General features: G+C 38.9%; 2 pseudogenes; one reads left to right on the top strand and one right to left on the bottom strand.

Annotated features, from left to right (window-relative positions):
• The window catches only part of LOC147004001 (prolactin-inducible protein homolog), a 37,542-nt pseudogene extending 36,580 nt beyond the window's left edge, over positions 1–962 (top strand).
• The window catches only part of LOC115031320 (thioredoxin domain-containing protein 17 pseudogene), a 237,434-nt pseudogene that overhangs the window by 187,144 nt on the left and 36,696 nt on the right, over positions 1–13,594 (bottom strand).

The following is a 13,594-nucleotide window of genomic DNA, read 5'->3' as shown; positions in this document are numbered from 1 at the left end:
GGATATTAGCCCAGAAACTTAGAATACCCAATATACAATCTGCAAAACATAAGAAAATCAAGTAGAAGGAATACCTAAGGATGGATACTTCACTCCTCCTTAGAATAAAGAAGTAAATACCAATGGAAGGCATTACAGAGACAAGGTTTGGAGATGAGACAAAAGGATAGACCATCCAGAGACTACCCCACCAGGGGATCCATCCCATAATCAGCCACCAAACCCAGACACTATTGCACATGCCAGCAAGATTTTGCTGAAAGGACCCTGATATAGCTGTCTCATGTGAGGCTATTTGCCAGTGCCTGGCAAATACAGAAATGGATGCTCACAGTCATCTATTGGATAGAACAGAGGGCCCCTAATGGAGGAGCTAGAGAAAGTACCCAAGGAGCTGAAGGGGTCTGCAAGCCTATAGGTGGAACAACAATATGAACTAACCAGTACCGCCAGAGCTCATGTCTCTAGCTGCATATGCAGCAGAAGATGGCCTAGTCAGCCATCATTGGGAAGAGAGGTGCCTTAGTCTTGCAAACTTTATGTGCCCCACTACAGAGGAACGCCAGGGCCAAGAAGTGGTAGTGGTTAGGTAGGGAAGCAGGGCAAGGGAAGTGTATAGGGGACCTTTGGGATAGCATTTGATATATAAATGAAGAAAATATCTAATAAAAATTTTAAAAAAGAAATGTAAATAAATAAAATGACTAATAAAAAAATAAATAAATATTTTGTATTTCAGATGTGGTAAACAGGTGTTTATGTTGTAAAAAAAAAAAGCAAAAGGGTATTATTTATGCTCCTGAAAATTCTAAATACTTTTTTACATTTATGCTGTATATACCTATACCCTGGCTACTTCATAAGATTAACTTGACTTTTAAATTTTCATTTGTTCTCTAGGTTTTTACTGTTACTCTGTGATCCTGTCTCTCAAGCATTTGGGAGCAGAACTGAATCAATGATAATAAATTTATAGCTTAATTGTCTTCATTATAATGAAAAAAAGTTGAATCAAGATAAGGTAAAGTATTATAAACTGTCCCACAACCCATAAGGAAACAGAAATAGTCATTAAAAACCTCCCACAAAAAGAAAGAAAGAAAGAAAGAAAGAAAGAGAGAGAGAGAGAGAGAGAGAGAGAGAGAGAGAGAGAGAGAGAGAGAAAGGAAGGAAGGAAGGAAGGAAGGAAGGAAGGAAGGAAGGAAGGAAGGAAGGAAGGAAGGAAGGAAGGAAGGAAGGAAGGAAGGAAGGAAGGATCCCAGTTCAATATGGTTTTAGTGAAGAATTCTACTCCAACATCAAAGAAACTTATTAGCAATACTCCTCAAAATATTCCACAAAATAGAAACAACAGGAACACTAACTAATTAATTATATGAAGCCACAGTTACTCTGATACCTAGCACATACACACACAGAAACACACACACACACACAGGAACTTCAGGCAAATTTCACTTATGAATATCAATGCAAAATACTGAATAAAATACTTGTAAACCAAATCCAAAAAAACATAAGAGCCATCATTCACCACATTCAAGAAGGCATCCCAAGGATGCAGTGATGATTCAATGTATGAAAAATCATCAATATAGTAAACTATATAAATAAACGCAATAAAGAAAGTCACATGGTCATCTCATTAGATGCTAAAGAAAGCCTTCAACAAAATGCAACATCCCTTCATGTTAAAAGTATTGGAGATATCAGGAATTCATGGCACGTACCTAATCATAATAAAATCAATATATAACAAACCAACAGCCAACATCAAATTGAATGAAGAGAAAAAAGAAGTTATCACATTAAAATACTTGACAAGTCAAAGGCTATCCACTCTCTCCCTATCTATTTAATATAATACTTGAAGTTCTAGCTATAATAATTCGAGAACAAAAGGAGATAAAGGAGATACAACTAGGAAAGGAAGATGTCAAAGTATCCCTATTTGTAGATGATACAATAGTATAAAGAAACATCACACTGGAAAATCCACCAGACAACTTTTACACATGATAAACAACTTCAACAATATGTCAGGATATAAAATTAACTCAAACAAATCAGAAACCTTCCTTTATACAAATGATAAACAGTCTGAGAAAGATATTAAGATAAAACATCTTCTGGGTATAAGCCCAGGAGAGGAATTGCTGGATCTTCCCATATACTATGTCCAATTTTCTGAGGAACCACCAAATTGATTTCCAGAGTGTTTGTACCAGCTTGCAATCCCACCAGCAATGAAGGAGTGTTTCTCTTTCTCCACATCCTTGCCAGCATCTGCTGTCACCTGAATTTTTGATCTTAGCCATTCTGACTGGTGTGAGGTGGAATCTTAGGGTTGTTTTGATTTGCATTTCCCTGATGATTAAGGATGTGGAACATTTTTACAGATCCTTCTCAGACAAATTTTATTCTTCAGTTGAATATTCTTTGTTTAGCTCTGTACCCCATTTTTTAATAGGCTTATTTGATTTTCTGGAGTCCAGCTTCTTGACCTCATTGTATATACTGGATATTAGTTCCCTATCAGATTTAGGATTAGTAAAAATCCTTCCTCAATCTGTTGGTGACCTTGTTGTTTTATGGACAGTATCTCTTTGGCTTACAGAAGCTTTGCAATTTTTAGAGGCCACATTTGTCGATTCTTGATCTTACAGCACAAGCCATTGCTCTTCTGTTCAGGAATTTTTCCCCTATGCCCATATCTTCTATGCTTTTCCCCACTTTCTCCTCTATAAATTTCAGTGTCTCTGGTTTGATGTGGCATTCCTTGATCCACTTATACTTGAGCTTTGTACAAGGAGATAAGAATGTATCAATTTGCATTCTTCTAAATGATAACTGACAGTAGTGCCAGCACCAATTGTTAAAAATGCTGTCTCTCTTTCACTGGATGGTTTTAACTTCCATGTCAAAGATCAAATGACCATAGGTGTGTGGGATCTTTTCTGCTCTTCAGTTCTATTCCATTGATCTACCTGTCTGTCGCTGTACCAATACAGTGCAGTTTTTATCACAATTGCTCTGTAGTAAAGCTTGAGATCAGGCATGGTGATTGCCCCAGAGGTACTTTTATCCTTGACTAGAGTTTTTGCTATCCTAGGTTTTTGTTATTCCAGATGAATTTGAAAATTGCTCTTTCTAACTCAGTGAAGAATTGAGTTGGAATTTTGATGGGGATTGCATTGAATCTATAGATTGCTTTTGGCAGGATAGCCATTTTGACTATATTAATCCTGCCAATCCATGAGCATGGGTTATCTTTTCATCTTCTGAGATCTTCTTCACTTTCTTTCTTCAGAGACTTTAAGTTCTTATCATACAGATCTTTCATTTCCTTAGTTAGTGTCACATCAAAGTATTTTATATTATTTGTCAGTATTGTGAAAGGTGTTGTTTCCCTAATTTCTTTCTCAACCTGTTTATTCTTTGTGTAGAGAAAGACCACTCATTTGTTTGAGTTAATTTTATATCCAGCTACTGTAATGAAGCTGTTTATCAGGTTTAAGAGTTCTCTAGTGGATATTTTAGAGTCATATACCCAGAAGATATTCCAACTTGTAATAAGGACACATGCTCCACTGTGACCATAGCAGCCTTATTTATACCAGTCAGAAGCTGGAAAGAACCCAGATGTCCCTCAACAGAAGAATGGATACAGAAAATGTGGTACATTTACACAATGGAGAGCTACTCAGCTATTAAAAGCTGAATTTATGAAATTCTTATGCAAATGGATGGATCTGGAGGATATCATCCTGAGTGAAGTAACCCAATCACAAAAAAACAAACATATGCACTCATTGATAAGTGGATATTAGCTCAGAAACTTAGAATACCCAAGATACAACTTGAAAAACACATGAAACTCAATAAGAAGGAAGACCAAAGTGTGGATACTTCATTCCTTCTTATAATGGGGAACAAAATACCCATGGAAGGAGTTACAGAGACAAAGTTTTGAGCATAGCCTGAAGGAATGACCATCCAGAATCTGCCCCACATGTGGATCCATGCCATAAAAAAAAACATCAAACCCAGTCACTAGGCAGATGCCAACAAGAGTCTGCTGACAGGAGCCTGATATAGCTGTCTCCTGTGAAGCTCTGCCAGTTCCTGGCAAATACAGAAGTGGATGCTCACAGTCATCCATTGGACAGAGCACAAAGTCCCGAATGAAGGATCCAGAAAAATACCCAGAGAACTGAAGGGGTCTGAAGCCCCATAGAAGGAACATCAATATGAACTAACCTATACTCTCAGAGCTCCTTGGAACTAAAACACCAATCAAAGAAAACACATGGTGGAACTTGTGGCTCTAGCTATATATGTAGCAGAGGATCACCTAGATGATCATCAATGGAAGGAGAGGTCCTTGGTCCTGTGAAGGCTCTATGCCCCAGTATAAGGGAATGCCAGGACCAGGAGTGGGAGTGGGTGGGTTAGAAAACAGGAGGAGGGCAAAGTGAATAGGGGATTTTCGGAGAGGGGGCTAGGAAAGAGGATAACATTTGAAATGTAAATAAAGAAAATATCTAATAAAAATGTAAAAAGAAAGAGAGAGAGAAGAAGGAAGGAAGGAAGGAAGGAGGGAGGGAGGGAGGGAGGGAGGGAGGGAGGGAGGGAGGGAGGGAGGGAGGGAGGGAGGGAAGAAGGAAGGAAGGAAGGAAGGAAGGAAGGAAGGAAGGAAGGAAGGAAGGAAGGAAGGAAGGAAGGAAGGAAGGAAGGAAGAAATTAGGATAAAAATACCCTTCAAATTATCTACAAATAGAATAAAATATTGTAGTATAACTCTTACCAAACTAGTGAAAGATCTGTGTAACAAGAACTTCAAATCCCTGAAGAAAGAAATTAAAAAGACCCCAGAATCGGGAAAATCTCCCATGCACAAGGATTAGTAGGATTAACATAGTTAAAATGTCCATCTTACCAAAAGCGTTCCATAGATTCAATGCAATCCCCATCAAGATTCCAACACAATTCTTCACAGACTTGGAAAGAGCAATTCTCAACTTCATATAGAAAAACAAAAAATCCAGGATAGTCAAAACAATTCTCAACAATATAAGATCTTCAGTGAGAATCACCATCCTGGACCTCAAGTTGTAATACAAAATAATAGTGATAAAGACCACGTGGTATTAGTACAGAGACAGACAGTCAAAGACCCAGATATAATTGCACACACCTATGGACATTTGATCTTTGACAAAGAAGCCAAAACCATACAATGGAAAAAGAAAGCATCGTCAATAAATGGTACTGGTCTAACTCCTGGTCTGTATGTAGAACAATGAAAATACACACACACACACACACACACACACACACACACACACACACACACACACGCACGCACAAACACACATATCCAAGTGGATCAAGTACCTCATCATAAAACTGGATGCATTGACTCTAATACAAGAGATAGTGGGAAAGAGCCACAAAGTCATTGACACAGGGAAAATTTTCCGGAACAAAACACCAATGCCTCAGGCTAGAAGATCAACAATTGATAAATGAGACTTCATGAAATGCAAAGCTTCTGGAAAGCAAAAGACATTGCTAATAGGACAAATTGGGAACCTACAGATTGGGGAAAAAATCTTCACTAACCCTACATCCAATAGAGGGCTAATATCCAATGTATATAAATATCTCAAGAAGCTAACATTCCCAAAAAACAAATAACCAAATTAAAAATTGGGTACAGAACTGAACAGAATTCACCACAGAAAAATCTCAAATGGCTGAGGAACACTTAAAGAAATATTCGAAGTCCTTAGTCATCATGGAAATATAAATCAAAACAAGCCTGAGATTCTACCTTACACCAACCAGAATGGCTAAGATCAAAAACTCAAATGACAGCAAATACTGGAGAAGATGTGGAGAAAGTCCTCCATTGCTGGTGGGATTGCAAACTGGTTCAACCAATCCGGAAACCAATTTGGTGGTTCATTAGAAAATTGGAAATAGTTCTACCTGAAGACCCAGTATATCACTCCTAAAAACATACCCAAAAGATGTCCCACTATACCACAAGAACCCATGTTCCAATATGTTCATAGCAACCTTACTTGTAATAGCCAGAACTGAAGAATGGATGAAGGAAATGTGGTTCATTTACACACTGGAATACTATTCAGCCATTAGAAATGAGGGCATCATGAATTTTGCAGGCCTGTGAATGGAACTAGGAAACATCATTCTGTTAGTATTCACTCAGACCCAAAAGAACAAGTTGTATAACATCACCGATAACTGGATATTAGCAAAAAGCACAGAATACATAGGATAAAATCCACAGACCATAAGAAGTTTAAGAACAAAAAGTACCAAGTAAGGATACTTAATTCCCACTTAGATGGGTAACAAAATGATCATAATAGGCAGCAGGAGGGAAAGTATGGGTCTTGAATCATGGTATCTCCAATAATTTTAACATGAAAGGGTGATGTATTTTGTCAAATTCATTTTCAGCATCTAATGAGATGATCATGTGATTTTTCCTTTGAGTTTGTTTATGTAGTGAATTATGTCAAGGGATTTTTCACACGTTGAACCAACCTTGCATCCCAGGGATGGCGGCAACTTGATCATAGTGAATAATAGTTTTGATGTATTCTTGGATTCAGTTTGCAAGAATTTTATTGTGCATTTTTGCAGAAATACTCATTAGTGAAATTAGTCTGAAATTTTCTTTCTTTGTGTGGTCTAGGTATCAGAGTAACTGTGGCTTCATAGAATGAATTTGGTCATGTTCCTCCTGTAACTATTGTATAGAATAGTTTAAGGAGTGTTGCTATTAGCTCATTTGTGAAGGTCTAGAAGAATTCGGCACTAAAGCCATCTGGCCATCTGGCCATGGGCTTTTTTTGGCTTCAAGATTTTTAATGACTTCTATTTCTTTAGGGGATATGGAACTTTTATACAGTTTACCTGCTCTTGATTCAATTTTGATGTGTGTTATCTTTTTAAAAAGTCATCCATTTCATGTAGCTTTTCCAGTTTTATTGAGAAGAGGCTTTTGTATTATGATTTGATGATTTTTTGAATTTTCTTAGTTTCTGTTGTTATGTCTCCTTTTTCATTTCTGATTTTGGTAATTTGGACACTGTCTCTGGGCCCTCAAGATAGTTTAGCTAGGGGTTTATCTATGTTGTTGATTTTCTCAAAGAATCAGCTTTTCTTTGGTTATCTTTTATTGATATTTCAAATGCTATCCCCCTTACTAATTTCCCCTCCACAATCCCTCTATACCCTCCTCCATCCCCTTGCCTCTATGAGGGTGCTTGGCCACCCACTCCTGCCTCAATGGCCTATTGGTCCTTTGTTGTGGGTAAACAAGCCTCCACAGGACCAAAGGGCTCCCCTCTCAGTGTTGCTAGATAAGGCAATCCTCTGCTACATATCCAACAGGAACCATGTGTACCCATTGTGTACTCTTTGATTGGTGGTTTAGTCCCTGGGAGCTTTAAGGAGTCTGACTGGTTGATACTGTTGCTCTTCCTGTGAGGTTGCAAATCCCTTCAGCTCTGCTCAGTACAATGTTCGGTTGTGTGCATCTGTATTGGTCAGGATATGGCACAGCCTCTCAGGAGACAGCTGCATCAGGCTCCTATCAATAAGCACTTCTTGGCATCAGCAATAGTGTCTGGGTTTGGTGTCTGTATGTGGGATTGATCCCCAGGTGAGGCAGTCTCTGAATGGCCTTTCCTTCAGTCTCTGTTCTATTCTTGGTCCCTGTATTTTCTTTAGACAGGAGCAATTTTGGGTTGAAATCTTGGAGATGGGTGGGAGGCCCCATCCCTCAACTGGGAGTGGGACATGCCTAACCTCTGGATTTGGTCCTAGCAGGTTCTCCCTCCCCTTTGTGGGGTCCTTCAGCTAATGTCATTCCCATGGGGTTCTGGGAGGTTCTTGCTTTCCTGGAATCTGGGACTTTCTGGTTGCTACCACCAGTCCCCCATTCCCCATTGCTACATACCTCTATTCAATTTCCTGACATCTGTACATCTCCTCCATCTCCTCACTTAACTGATTCTTCTCCTCTTTTTCCCTCTCCCTCTTCTCTTCCTCTCAAATTCCCCTCACCCTCTAGTTCCTTTGATTATTTTGTTCCCCCTTCTAAGTAAGACTGAAGCATCCACTCTTTGGTCTTCCTTCCTCTTGAGCTTCATGTGGTCTGTGAGTTGTATCTTGAGTATTCCATGATCTTTGCCTAATATCCACTTATCAGTGAGTTCATACCATGTGTGTTCTTTTGTGACTGTGTTATATTACTTAGGGTGATGTTTTTTAGATCCATCCATTTGCCTGTGAATTTCATAAAGTCATTGTTTTGTTGTTGTTTGGGGATTTTTCTTTTTCCTTTTATTAGATATTTTCTTTATTTATATTTCAAATGTATCCCCTTTCCTAGTTTTCCCTATGAAAACCCCTTATTCCCTTCCCATCCACCTGCTCACCAACTCACCCACTCATGCTTCCTCTCCCTGGCATTCCCCTATACTAGTGCATATAACCTTCACATGACTAAGGACCTTTCCTCCCACTGATGGCCAACTAGGCCATCCTCTGCTACATATGCAACTAGAGCCATGAGTTCCACCATGTGTTTTCTTTGGTTAGTTCCAGGGAGCTCTGGGGGTAGTGGTTAGTTCATATTGTTGTTCCTCCTATGGGCTGCAAACCCATTTAGCTTCTTGGGTACTAGCTCCTTCATTGGGGACCCTGTCCTCCATCCAATGGATGGCTGTGAGCATCCACTTCTGTATTTGTCAGGCACTAGCAGAGCCTCCTAGGAGACAGCTATATTAGGCTCTTGTCAGCAAGCTCTTGTTGGCATCCACAATAGTGTATGGTTCTGGTGGTTGTTTATGGGATGGATTCCCAGGTGGGGCAGTCTCTCTGGATGGTCATTCCTTCAGTCTCTGCTTTACATTTCCATGGATATTTTGTTCCCCCTTCTAAGAAGGATTGAAATATCCACACTTTGCTATTCTTGAGTTTCATGTGGTTTGTGAATTGTATCTTGGGTATTCTAAGCTCCTGGGCTAATATCCACTTATCAGAGAGTGCATGTCATTTGTGTTCATTTGTGATTGGGTTATCTCACTCAGGATGATATCCCCAGATCTATCCATTTGTCTAAGAATTTCATAAATTCATTTTTTAATATCTGAGTATTATTTCATTCTACAAATGAACCACATTTTCTGTATCCATTCATCTGTTGAAGACATCTCAGTTCTTTCCAGGTTCTGGCTATGATAAATATGACTGCTATGAACAGTGGAGCATGTGTCCCTATTATATGTTGGAGCATCTTCTGGGTATATGCCCTGGAGTGGTATAGCTGGGTCCTCAGGTAGTGCTGTGTCCACTTTTCTGAGAAACTGCCAGACTATTTTTCCAGAGAGGTTGTACCACTTTGCAATGCCATCAATAAAGGAGGAGTGTTCTTCTTTCTCCACATAGTCTCCAGCACCTGCTGTCACATGAGATTTTGATAAACCCACACACCTATGGTCACTTGATCTTTGACAAAGAAGCTAAAACCATACATTGGAAAAAAGAAAACATTTTCAATAAATAGTGATGGTTCAACTGGAGGTCAACATGAAAAGGCATGCAAATTGATTCGTTTTTTTTTTATTTTTTTTAAGATTTATTTTATTTATTTTTATGTATATGAATACACTGTAGCTGTCCAGAAGATTGTGAGCCTTCATTTGGTTGTGAGGGAATTGGGACCTCTGCTCGCTCTGTTCATCCCTGCTCCCTCAGGCCCAAAGATTTATTTATTATTATTCATAATTACACTGTAGTTGTCTTCAGACACTCCAGAAGAGGGCATCAGATCTCATTACGGGTGGTTGTGAGCCACCATGCGGTTGCTGGGATTTGAATTCAGGACCTTCAGAAGAGCAGTCGGTGCTCTTAACCGATGAGCCATCTCTCCAGCCCAGCCACATTTTTAGATGTCCCATGAAAGAGCCCAGAGACTTTACTCTGCCACCTCTTGCTGTTGTCTGCATGTGCGTTCTTTTTTTTTTTTTCCTTTTTTTTTTCCCTTTTTTTTTAAATTAGGTATTTTCCTCATTTACATCTCCAATGCTATCCAAAAAGTCCCCAATACACTCCCCCCCACTCCCCTATTTTTTTAATTTATTTTTTATTAGATATTTTCTTTATATACATTTCAAATGCTATCCCAAAAGTTCCCTATACCCTCCCCCCTGCTCCCCTACCCACCCACTCCTGCTTCTTGGCCCTAACATTCCCCTGTACTGGGGCTTATAAAGTTTGCAGTACCAAGGGGCCTCTCTTCCCAGTGATGGCCGATTAGGCCATCTTCTGCTACATATGCAGCTAGAGACACGAGCTCTGGGGGTACTGGTTAGTTCATATTGTTGTTCCACCTATAGGCTTGCAGACCCCTTCAGCTCCTTGGGTGCTTTCTCTAGCTTCTCCATTGGGGACCCTGTGTTCCATCTTATAGATGCCTGTGAGCATCCACTTCTGTATTTGACAGGCACTGGCATAGCCTCATAAGAGACAGCTATAACAGGGCCCTTTCATCAAAATATTCCTGGCATATGCAATAGTGTCTGGTTTTGGTGGCTGATTATGGGATGGATCCCCAGGTCTCCCTATACAATCTTAAGTCCAAGTGGATCAAGGACCTCCACTTAAAACCATATATACCAAGAAAGTATATATACCATATATACTGAGAAAGCAGGGAAAACCTCAAACACGTGGGCACAGGGGATAATTTCCTGAGCAGAAATTTCCAATGGCATATGTGCTAATATCAAAAATCAGCAAATGGGACCTAATAAAATTTCAAAGCTTCTATAAGAGAAAGGACACTATCAATGGGGGGAAAAGGGGCAACCAACAGATTGGCAAAAGATCTTTACAATCCTACATCTGATAGAGGGCTAATATCCAATATATACAAAGAACTGAAGAAGTTCAACTCCAGAGAATCAAATAACCCTATCAAAAAATGAGGGACAGAACTAAACAAAGAATTCTCAATTGAGGAAACTCAAATGGCCAAGAAGCACTACAGAAATTTTCAACATCCTTAGTCATGAGGGAAATGCAAATCAAAACCACCCTGAGATTCCACCTCACACCAGTAAGAACCAACTTTTGGTTTTCTTGATTCTTTATACAGTTCTCTTTGTTTCTACTTGTTTGATTTCAGCCATTTTTTTTCTTTTTTACTATTTCCTGCACTCTTCTCCTCTAGCGTGTGTTTGCTTCTTTTTGTTCTAGAGATTTCAGGTGTGATACTCTCCAATTGCTTTACCAGAGCACTTAGAACTATGAGTTTTCCTCTTAGCACTGCTTTCATTGTGTCCCATAAATTTGGGTATGCTGTGTCATCATTTTCATTGAATTCTAGAAAGTATTTAATTTCTTTCCTTATTTCTTCCGTGATCAAGTTATCATTGAGTAAAAAGTTGTTCGGTTTCCATGGGAATGTGGATTTTCTGTTGTTTTTGTTGTTATTATAAGCCAGCCTTACACCAAGGTGATCTTATCAGACGCATGGGATTATTTCTGTCTTTTTGTATCTGTTAATTTCTCCCTGGCTATCCCTATCTAGTATACCTGGATGCACAATAAATCTTTGACAAGTTAACCAATTTCTTCCCAAGATTATTTCCACTATTATTGAGGGTTAAGTACCATGAATACTAGCGGTTATCTCTTAACACTCAACTTTTGGGGAGATCGAAACCTGCACTCCCTTCTGTAGCATGTATAAGATCAGAAACTCTTAGTTTTGATTTTCCTGCATAATTGGTACCTTCTGCTTGCACCAAAAGAAGACAGCTCATATTGTTTACTACAGGATCTTGAGCTGACAGGCTCCTCTTCTCATTTCCTGATTGCACAAGGTTAACTTGTATGTCTCTTCTACCTGCAATCCTTTGACCAATATTTGCTCTTTCCACAGTGGCTATAGTACCTTGGAAGCCTTTGCTGTTAATAGCAGTCATAAATTGCTTGTTATCTTCTACAAATACTATATTCTAGAGAATCAATGTACCTGCTATTTTTATCTCTGAATCTTCTAACATTAGAATTACTTTGTAAATGGCCAAATTCACCACAATTAAATCATTGTGCATTTTAATTTCTGTGACTTCTAGCTGTGGCTTGCCCTACAATATTAGTACAACGCTCCTAAAAAGCAGTACAGGGCAGGCATTCCTCTCCATACATAGGGGCTCTTTATGATTTCCAATCTGATTGCTCTTTTACATTCAGTATTTGTGTTTTCAAATGCCAATATTTTTATCAATGACTGATTTCAAGATATGATATGTCTCTATTTACAACTGAACTAGTATCTCTAAGAAAACAGAAAAAATTCTGTAGCAGCCTGGATCACCTAGTAAATGAGATGGATTTTTTTTCTCCTGGCTCCTCAATCATATCTCAATCTCTTAAAGCCACAACATGACATTGTTCAATCACAACATCATATCAGATGTGTTCTCATAGGTCAGCATAACACCCTTTACCAAGCAGTTGGTCTTCAGTAATATTTATTCCTCCTTTCTATATTACATTGTTCTAATTTTGTGGATTTGTGCCTCTACAACCACCATTGTAACTGTTGTCCAGATTCTAATAGATCTTATACCCCTTCCAAAAAAAATCTTGGGGGATAACCCTATTTTGCATAGCCCAGGTATTTAACATTTCTATAAGGAATAGAAGAATGTAGGCTATACATTATAATAGCCTCTGTAAAATGATTGAGTTCTACCATTTCTATTGTATGCCAGGTCAGCTCACTATAAAAAGGTATAATATCATTAATAGGCATATGCTGCAAAAAGACTGGAAAGACTGAAGATGTCTGTATAACCCCAAGAAAATCCTTTGGTGTTGCACTCAGTTGAACACTATCCCATTGTACCTGTACCATCTCCTACAAACCCCAGCCATGAAGGTGCCCTGGGAGATTGACAGTTAAAGGGCATGCAACAGGTCAAGGTAGCAGTTTACCTTCCAGACTATTGTGCTTCCCTTTTTCAATGTGCAGTACATTCCTGGTATCAGACAACAAGCCTGAATCCTGTTCTTCTCCTGAAGCTGGCTCTTTTTGCTTCCCAGGCACTTCTACCTCTAGTCACAACCTTTCTATATTCATACCCAACTCTGAAATTTACTCTAACATAAGAGAATTGTCAGCTTTCTCTCCAATCTTCTACAAAATAGAATACATGAAAGAAAAACCAGAAAACCCTCTCCAGGAACAAGGTAGAAGTTTATCCAATACTCCCAGGTGCTATTTTGCTAACCTCCTTAAAGAACATTGCTAATCCCTCATAATCTCTCTTTTTCTCTACCATACTCAAAGCAGAGTTACCCATTGTACATAAGCCACATTGGGTTCCATGAAAATTCTTAGATTTTTCAAAGCTTACATTAATCATGGTTCTCCAATGCTTTGACTACCCTTCTACTCCTCTGTTCAAAGGTAGGGGAGAAATGATGGGTAATAGGACAATGGGGATGTAGACATGTTTAGAAGTTGTTCTTTGGG

Source organism: Mus caroli, unplaced genomic scaffold (assembly GCF_978045245.1).
Source record: "Mus caroli unplaced genomic scaffold, Mus_caroli_1 scaffold_7, whole genome shotgun sequence".
NCBI classification, from domain to species: Eukaryota; Metazoa; Chordata; class Mammalia; order Rodentia; family Muridae; genus Mus; species Mus caroli.
Note: the sequence above shows the minus strand (reverse complement) of the source record. Positions and strands in the feature narration are given on the sequence as shown.